At 37.1% G+C, this 10,208-nt stretch overlaps 1 protein-coding gene across 1 annotated transcript in view; it reads right to left on the minus strand.

Annotated features, from left to right (window-relative positions):
- fhdc1 (FH2 domain containing 1) overlaps nt 1-7,646 on the minus strand; it is a 37,011-nt gene extending 29,365 nt beyond the window's left edge. The window contains exon 1 of the mRNA XM_079811758.1: nt 7,545-7,646. The gene's annotated coding sequence lies outside the window, so the exon portion shown is untranslated. The remainder of the gene's footprint in view (nt 1-7,544) is intronic.
- Nucleotides 7,647-10,208: the final 2,562 nt, after the last annotated feature.

The following is a 10,208-nucleotide window of genomic DNA, read 5'->3' on the forward strand; positions in this document are numbered from 1 at the left end:
CGTAAGGATTTGAGTGAGTTTGACAAGGGCCAAATTGTGATGGCTAGACGACTGGGTCAGAGCATCTCCAAAACTGCAGCTCTTGTGGGGTGTTCCCGGTCTGCAGTGGTCAGTATCTATCAAAAGTGGTCCACGTTTTCTTTTACATCACATGGATGGCCGGGTGTGTGTGTTTCTTACCTGGGGAACACATGGCACCAGGATGCACTATGGGAAGAAGGCAAGCCGGCAGAGGCAGTGTGATGCTTTGGGCAATGTTCTGCTGGGAAACCTTCGGTCCTGGCATCTATGTGGATGTTACTTTGACACGTACCAGCTAACTAAGCATTGTTGCAGACCATGTACAGCCTTTCATGGAAACGGTATTCCCTGGTGGCTGTGGCCTCTTTCAGCAGGATAATGTGCCCTGCCACAAAGCAAAAATGGTTCAGGAATGGTTTGAGGAGCACAACAACGAGTTTGAGGTGAGGACTTGACCTCTAAATCAACCCAGATCTCAATCCAATAGAGCATCTGTGGGATATGCTAATCAATCAAGTCCGATCCATGGAGGCCCCAACTCGCAACTTACAGGACTTAAAGGATCTGCTGCTAAAATCTTAGTGCCAGATACCACAGCACACCTTCAGGGGTCTAGTGGAGTCCATGCCTTGACGGGTCAGGGCTGTTTTGGTAGCAAAAGGGGGACCAACACAATAATAGATCATAATGTTATGCCTGATCAGTGTATTATTGTCAACATTTTAAGACCAATTTTTTTTTTTTCAGTGAAGTATTGTGATACTGAAGGGTAGTTAGTGGCTGTGATCCTTCAGAAGACCCTCAGAGGAAGCAGACGCACAAAAGTGCATTCATATTCATTTTCAGATAACATAACAGTAGACATTCTTGCCCTTGGGTCTGTCTACGCACAAACACAGACAAATGGTACATCTTCTACCCTATCACAACTCTTCAGACAAAGTCTTACCCTGTTACCTGATTCAATTGATACCGCAGTTTGAATCGCTCTGGTCATAGATTGATTTCCAGTGTGTCTGGGTAATGAGGCCAGAGGCAACAACCCATACACAGATTATCTAATACCTCCAGTGGAATATTTGGGAGCAATGAACAGCACCAAAAACAAAGAACCTTTGAGGAAACACACAGAGATTAAGAAATACTTAAGGAGATTCAAGAATTAATGTCTTAATGGTGCTTGTGCAAGTGTATCTCGGTAAATCTGCCATATATCAAAGTCCAAGCACCCACAGGGTCCTTAAAAATCACCCTGCTTTGTGTTGGTTGATGATGATGGTTTAAAGCTGTTGAAAGCTGATGATTTAGAAAGGCTAATTAAAGGGTAATCGTCATCTTTAGCAGCCAGACCATGTGATCATCAGCAGGTGATCCAGCAGGTGCGAATCTTGTGTTGTGAAAATGACAACTCACTAATTCTAAAATGCATACAGCAGTTTTCTAAGATTTAGGGTAGGAAATATCCAGAAAGACCATCTTTATTTTATTGAGGAAATATTACAGTGAATGTGTGGCTGCTTTTATCATCTATTTTACCAGCTGTCACACCTTGCTTCAAGCTCTCTCTTTACTTTCCTGCACATCTTCAGGTTGTTATAATCACAAAGGATTTTATAATAGTGTAAAATATGCAATTTCATGTATGTGTAAAATATGAGGGGTCATTAAACTACTGTACCAGTCAGCAGCTGGGGCCACATTTATCTATACTATTAAACTGTTTTTAAATTGAATATTGTTGTTGCAAATTTTGCTAATAAAAATACCACCAACTTAGAATATGTTTACACTTGTAGTTCTTGGTTCTTGGTTCTTTTGGTCTGGACCAGAAAAGATAATGATACGTTTAGTCCTCATTTGCATAGCGTTCACCCTGTAATTTTTACCAACGAAGCAAAAGATACAAAACAACAACAAAAATCGCTTTTAGGATGTACATTTTTCGGTGGAACTTACCGAATATCCAATGCTGTGTGCTGGCTAAATGCACTTTTTATACGTGCGTACATGTGATGGTATTTCTACCAGTTGAGAACTCATGAAGAGCTTATAAAATGTGTAAAAGAGTCAAAATAGCACAAGGAATTTCTCTGTTGCATACACAAATAAAGATCTGCTGCAAGGAGACGTGGTTCTGACACCTGTTCTAAACTGTAATGGACAACATTGTGACTACGATGAGATAAACCAGGGATACTCAAGCATTCTGTCCTTTTTAGGGTTGCATCTTGTGACATCGCATTTTGATTTGTTTACATGTCTTTGGTCCATGTTGCGTTCATATTTCATCCGAACCGCAACAGAGTTTGTTTGGAAGCAGACCGAGAGCCATCTTTTCAGGGGTCTCGGTTCGCTTGTTTGGTGCGCATCAGGGTTCAGATGGCAGCGTTCACGCTTATTCAAATGAACCGCACTAACAGAACAATCGCACCAGGGTTCATTTTAACCGAACCAAACATGCCACAAGTGAACACACCCTTAATGTTATAACTGGCAGATATTTTGAAAGCATCTATAAGTCAAGTTCATGTTTTTTTTACTTCTTTTTCTCCCCCAGATTTAAAAATAAATAAATATAGCTTTAATGTACTTTTCTAGCTGCTTAACTATTGTAAATTAAAAACGTAGTAATATTTTGTAAAGTAACAAGATTTGATGAAAAACAGAAATATTTTATATTTGAATTTAAATTCTATAAATTTTTTTCATCAGTATTTCTGTCACATGAAAAACATCTAGTTCAAAATCTCCTTATTGTTGAGCACTGATACGACTTTTTTAGGCTAATTCTTTTTATGAGGTCACTACAGAATCAGCCTTATTTTATATGCGAGGTGTTGGTCTGTGCTCAGATATTTACTCATCCTCCTGCGTTATTTATTTATTTAACAGGGACAATCCAGTCAAACATAGTTACAATACAAATCCTGTAACTGATGCGCAGCATATAGAGTTTATAGCTGATGCTAATTTTCACAATGTGGGACAGATCTGTGAAAAATACCCTAATCCTAAACCTACCCATCACAGATTTATAAGCTGTTTTCCTCATGGGGACCAAAAAATGTCCCCACAAGGTCAATGATTTCTGGTATTGTCATCCATTTTGTCCCCATAACGTAGGTGATTACCAGGACCACACACACACACACACTCACAGTTTTTTAAAATTGCTTACACAACACTCCTCAAACCATGGCTCCTTTTCTCTAAACTCTACACACAAAACCACAAAACACGCACACAACATGCAAAACATCACACATCTATTGCAAGAGCAAACACTTGTTGATTATTAGCCATATACATGCAGAACTAAACGTATGACAAAATGTGCACTATATATGCACACATGTACAGGTATTTGCACAAATACACTGTATATACAGTATGTATGTACAATTGATAATCTTTACAGTTATTGAACTGAACTGGATCGACACTGAATGACTATTGGCCCTTTTAGAGCTGCTTTACAGCAGAATTTGAATGTGTTACTATTGGGAAGCTGCTTTGAAACATAAACAGAAATAAAAGTGACTTGTATGCATATTCAGTATATATTTACAAAATAAACAGAAATGCAAGGGTCAAAAATGTATTTCTTTCTGAAAACATTGAGTTTTGATTTCTAACTGATCAATTTAGTATAAGTGTTTTCACACATGATCATTGCGTGTAGGTATTCTGGAAATGATTGTGGCGTTAAAATGGCAGTGTTTTCTTAATGAAACAAGAGCTGTTTTAAATGATGGGTCTAATGTCGAAAACTGTGTTTAGCGTTTGTTTTACAATTTTTGCAAACTGAGTGTAAAGCATATAATGTGCTTGCAGTTTTGCAGACTTGGTCTGAAGATTAGGTATATAGTATGGAGTGAATGCTTTCAATGAGTGGGCCTCAAGTACCACTTTTAGTGTGTAAGCATTTTTTAAAAACTACGTAACAATGCAACTATTCAGTACACAATTGTAAATTGGTTGTGATTTCCCAAGTGAAAAATATGTACTATAAATGCATTAAAAATGTACTTGAGTATGTTTTTAGTACAATACAAATATACTATAATGCATTTTTCACCTGGGTTTGTTCTGGTAATAAGCATACTGTTCAGAACCACATAAACACTGGTAGCACCATAATATACAATTTTGAGCTCAAGATGTAGTGTATGCAGTGTTTCTTTGATCATAAACCTCTCTTGATCGAATTCTTTACAGGATAGGTGAAATAACAATGCTCAATGTAACAAATTAAATGTTTTTTTTTCTTAGCGTAATAACACCGTGATTTCTCCGCTGGTGGCTATAATGAATCTTCTGCTTATCATATTTAACCACAGCTGGGGGGGTGGGGTGAGGCTTGACCCAAATACAGATTGAGAGGAAGATATGAGAATGAAGAGAGGAGATAAAATGAAGAGGGAATCAGATATGAAACACATTCAATAGAAGTTCAGGAGAAAATAAACACATAAATAAAATCCCTTAAAACAGGACATCCAGCCATCTGGGTAATAATATTATAAATACATAAGGGCCTGGTTTCACAGACAGGGTATAGAATAAGCCAGGATTAAACCTTAGTTCAATTAGGACATTTAAGTAGCTTTTATAAATGTGCCTTAGAAAAAGAAAACATTACTGGTGTGCATCTTGAGACAAACAATGGCGGTAACATATTTTAAGATATGTCAGTGCAAGTTGCTTTCAGTAAAAACAGCTCAAACATGCATTTTAGTCTGGGACTAGTTTAAGCCTTGTCTGAGAAAACGGGGGATAATTGCACAAATGTAAAAACTGATATTTTAACTCAAGCAGTGCTGCTGGGAGGTGGTAGGCATCCAGCATGAGAAAGCTTTCTTCTCAAAGCCTATAGTGATCTCAATTGATCGCAAAGGGCCATTAGAGAAGGCAAATAAAGCAGCAACAAAGACCACCTAACAAGTACACAGAACATAATCAGACAGAACTCAGGGAAATTAAAGAGCTTTAAGAACTCTTTAGTAGACAAAGGAATGCTAGAGCTCAATGAAGCAAAGTTCCAGAACGATCGAATTAATAAAGTACAACAATTTCTGTACATCACACACTGCATGAATCCAAAGCATCCGTCAGAACAAATGCGATATGAGAAGGACATTTTAATGTGTTCTTTACGTTTCTTGGAAACCCAGAATGTGCATACAGGTTCTTTTTTTTTTGAGCCATGAAGATCATCCTGTCTGCATGGGACAAGGACTTTAAAAGTGCACTGACTGAGTCTGCACTACATGGTCCTCACTGTCAATCACTGATGCTGCATATTGACTGGTGGCCATTTATACTAATTCTTCACCTGCTTCACTCTAATGTGAACTGAATGAGTGTTTAGTTTGTAATCTCTCACATACATACACACACGTGCTAAAATGGACCCAATTTGATTACTAGAGAGGACTAGCAAAGCACATGCATGCTCATATTACAGTCACACACTTGGTCTGACTTGCCCTTTGACCACAAACAGACAAGATTTTCTGTCTCCCACAGCCACTACAAACTCCACTAAATGATTTATTCCCCATAGGAATAGCTAGTAATAGAAGACAGTGAAATGACCGCAATATAAATGGGCTCATCATGTGCATACAAAGAGAGCACACTGGTGTAAATCAAACCTCTGAGAACACCAAAACAATCCTAATACATCTTGATATGCAGCATAATTACATATATTTAGTTATTTAATATAGAGCAACAGAAATAAATAGGAAATACTACATTTCTAATGTTTTTCTAGCCATTTTATACAAGGAAGTGAATCAGCCAGTGGGACGACAGGATGCACTTTGGTGGCCATGGTGACAGAAGGAGGGAGGGGAAGCTGAAGTCCAAACACCTGATGTTTACGTGTGCAAATGAAAGAGCTAGGCTTACCGCTGAATTTAGTCCCTTTAGAGACCATTAGAAGTGTTGCGACAGATTAAGTCAAACAACAACTGGAACTGCCATGACGGCATTTTTGTTGTTAACTAAAACTAATACAAATATTTTTTGTGAATTTAAATTAAGCTGAAATAAAATACAACTTGGTAACTAATTAAAATAAATTACGTTTAAGAAGTACTACAATAGCTACACTGTAAGAACCCAAAACAATCCACAAATTCGCAATCACGTGTTACCACGGTAATCAGTCAAGCCAGTACTTTGGGTGGGGTGGGGGGGGGGGTGGGTTTGCACCAATGGAGTTCCACTACTTTTAGGGTGTGTTACCGTGGTAATGTGACAACAGACAACCACCCTCCCCCGTTGACCTCACCCTGAGGGAAAACTTTTCCCTAAGCTTTGTTCCAGAACTCCTGAATGGATTGTCTCCAATTCATCTCACCATGAGAAATGGGATGGGTCACTAAGGAAGCTGGCTTCAGAGGATTACAATAAAGCACATCACAATCTGTGACACAGCAGCACAAAAGCACTAGTAACAGCCCCAAGGGTCTCTGCGGGGCATAAGAAAAGCTGATAAGCAGCAAAAAATCTTCAAATGTATACATTTGTACTTACAGTTCTCCTGTTATTAGCCTACACGTTTGTACTGTGACTATGACAGATTTCAGATGATGTAATGTTTACAGACCATGTTCCAGGCACAAAAGGGTTAAATAAAAGAGGCACTGAAGGCTTTTGAGCAGGAACCGTGGTATACTTTTCTTATTAAAGTCTGAACAACATGTTCAGATTACAGAAGAGCTGACTGACTCATTGGATCAGCGAGGTTACACCAGAAATACTGTGATCTTTGGTGATGCGTCCTATGGCGTGACAGCGATCACACGAAAGGCTACAGAATAAAACCTGAGTGTTAATGAGACGGAAACACAGGATGGATCGATTATACCCAAAGGGGAGACTGAGAGAATGACGGACGAAATTGCAGAATCAATAAACGAATACAGCTGTCAGTCACTACTCGTAACATTTATAGCATAAGCATAACTTTAATATTCTCCTCGTGATCTCGCATGGTCGCACATATTAGGCAAATATTCCTACTTTATGACACAATATATATATATATATATATATATATATATATATATATATATATATATATATATATATATATATATATATATATATATATATATATATATATATATATATAGGCTATATATATATATATATATATATATATATATATATATATATATATATATATATATATATATATATATATATATATATATATATATTTATATATATAGATACATACAATTAGATGATTACAATAACCTTTACTGTTGTGTCATAATAAAGCAGGAATATTTGCCTGTAGCCAACCTCTATGCGAGAATAACGAGGATGATATTACAATTATGATTTTCGGAATAAACCCGTTCACTCGGTCTATGAATGAATTGCATACGCATAGTCTACAGGACATCGGTAGAAGAAACAAACCATTCAGCAACAAAAGAGTATAAAGCAAAACGAAATGTATTTATCTAAACATGTACATTAAACTGCGTTAAAGAACTTACCCTGTACAATCAAAAGAAAAGATGTAGTAGTTTTTTTTCTGTTGCGGCAGGTGCGTGTATCCGAGGGTAGGTAAGTGTGTGTCGGTATCACCGACATTCTGCGCGCCCAGCGCTGCAGCGACGCTCCAAGATGCAGTGTATTACAGCCAGAGGACACACTACGCATGCGCTTGAGTGTGTGCCGCGATCTCTATGGCCGCGATACCGCGCATGAGCAGCGCGCGCTGAGACTGGCTCAGGTGAATCTTTGGGACCGCTCAAATGTGACGTATGTCACTCGCTGGTGACGAGTGTAACATAATAGCCTACTGCTCATATATAAATATTAATATTGACATACGGCATCGCTGGCTGTTTATTAAACACATGCAGGCAATTGGCAACCATAGAGATGATGGGCCAATTATCTAGATACAAACAGTAAGTTGAGGGTAAGTTTAGAACTATTTACTGAAATGTATTCAATATTATCAAATTGCTGTATGAGCACAAATAATTTTCCCCGAATCCAGTGGCAGCGATGTAATGATATGCATACATTTAGCTTTTTTTTATTTCTTCATATGAAAATCCGTATCCGTGGATCCTCGATTCATGTGAATAACTTACAGATGATGGGATTGGTCTGGCAAGGCATTACAATAAATGTGCATGTGTCAAATGTTTTGTAGTTACACAGAATGAGTAACATTAGTTTATTAAATATATTATCATTATAATGTGTGTTACATTATCTGGTGTGGTGTTATGCTTAAATAAAATTTGGATTTTTTTTTTGAAAGAATGTGCACAAATTGTATATTTAGGGGTACAACAGTTTGTCACTTGGGCAGTACCCTTAAAAAGACACATTTGTACTTTTTTTTTACCTATAAGATTCCCTTAAGGTGCTACTCTAAGGTACTAATATGCACCTTTTAAGGGTGAATAGGGTACAGAGATGTCCTTTTAAGAGTAGGTACTGCCCCAGCGACAAACTGTTGTACCCCTAAAGGTAAACATTTTTACAATTTTTGTTTTTATGAGTGTGGGCAGACCTACTTGAGGATAGATTCTCATGTGTGCTGATGGACACACTGTACCACACGGCACCATTTCCCTCACTTAAAAGTCTTCCCATTCAGAGCATCATAATCATTAATGTGTATAAATAATATATATAGAAAGTTATTCCAGTGGTTCTCAGCCAGGGGGGCAGGGCCCACTAGCTGGCCTTGGCAAACTTCCAGGGGTGCCCCAGTTTTAAGATTAACAATCTTGTTTCTCATAGGAAAACAGAAAATAAAGATGTACACCATTGAACTGACATTATATTCTTGAGATTTTTTTTATTACAACAGAAGTGCACAGGTGCAAAGCAGCTTAGATAGGATGACCTTTGAATATTGTTTTGGGCAAATGGGGGCTAAGTTATTCTCTAATGCTAGCAGAAAGTCAATGAAAACGCTAGGTGAGCTACTAAGAAAGGCAACAGTGCCCTCTGTAGGCAGAATGCAGTCCTCTCTTTATAAGAAATTTTGTCATAATGTATCCTGTGAACTGAAACTGTTACAAGCCAAAGAATGTTTTAATTAAACCAGAAAGGGTGTAAATAGAAAAAAAGCGTTAAAAAAGAAGATTCATACACAAGGCTTGTTTTATTAAAAGTTTTATTGTCTCCCATGATTCAACATTCAGAAATTTGCCCTTAAACACCCAATCCATTATTTATCAACAAAACCTCAAAAAACGCACACAGCAAAATTCTTTATATCCAAAGTAAAATACATGATTTTACAAATATATAGCTGCGTCTATGCATGTCAGTCAGTTCTCATATGTTTACTGTACATCGTTATCTGTCTGCTGTTAAGACAGAACTGAAAAGTCACACATAAACTAAAGATAGTTCCTCAAATGAAAGGAGGCAAGACCAGGTAAAAACCAGGTGTGAGGATGTTTAAAGTCTCCAAGAATAAACAATTACATAATTTCGTATTCAGGCTAGAAATAAAACATAACATTCTATTCCATTTGGCATCCGTATTTTGTCTATTTTTATATTAATTTGTTCTACGTTAATTTCCTCTGATTTCCCCCCAGCTACACACATGGCAGGATTTCTTTAAATGTCCAAATCTAAGGCTTTTCCAGGTTAGTTGGTACTGGGTTAATCTAATTTGACCAAATGTTATACTTATGTATTATGAGTTACATTTATTTGGCCCTTACTACAATAATCAGAAGGGAATTATTTAGAAAAACTCTTTCTTCAACATGTGTGTGTGTGTGTAATATATATATATATATATATATATATATATATATATATAACAAAACCCAAACAGATATAAACAGCTGAGGCAGCTGACATGGTATGTCATGTCAAAAAATGAATTTGGTTTACATTTTGTACAAAATAGTTTCCTGGCCAAGTTATTAATCAAACGGAATGCAAAGAGAGATTGTTTAAAAATGAAACTAAATAAGAAAGATAGCACAGATTGTAAATGTCAAGTTAAATAAAGGTTTCTGGTCTACGTATGTGCATATGTGATTATCCAGGGCTGCACACATGGCTGTGTTTTTTGGTCCATTCTATAGTCTGTAGGATAGCACTGAGAGTATATTTGTTTTTCACAACTCCTGACAACACTGAAGATGATTAAAATTGATGATTGTCAA

The sequence above is a fragment of the Gobio gobio genome (genome assembly GCF_949357685.1).
Source record: "Gobio gobio genome assembly, chromosome: 3".
Lineage (NCBI taxonomy): Eukaryota > Metazoa > Chordata > Actinopteri > Cypriniformes > Gobionidae > Gobio > Gobio gobio.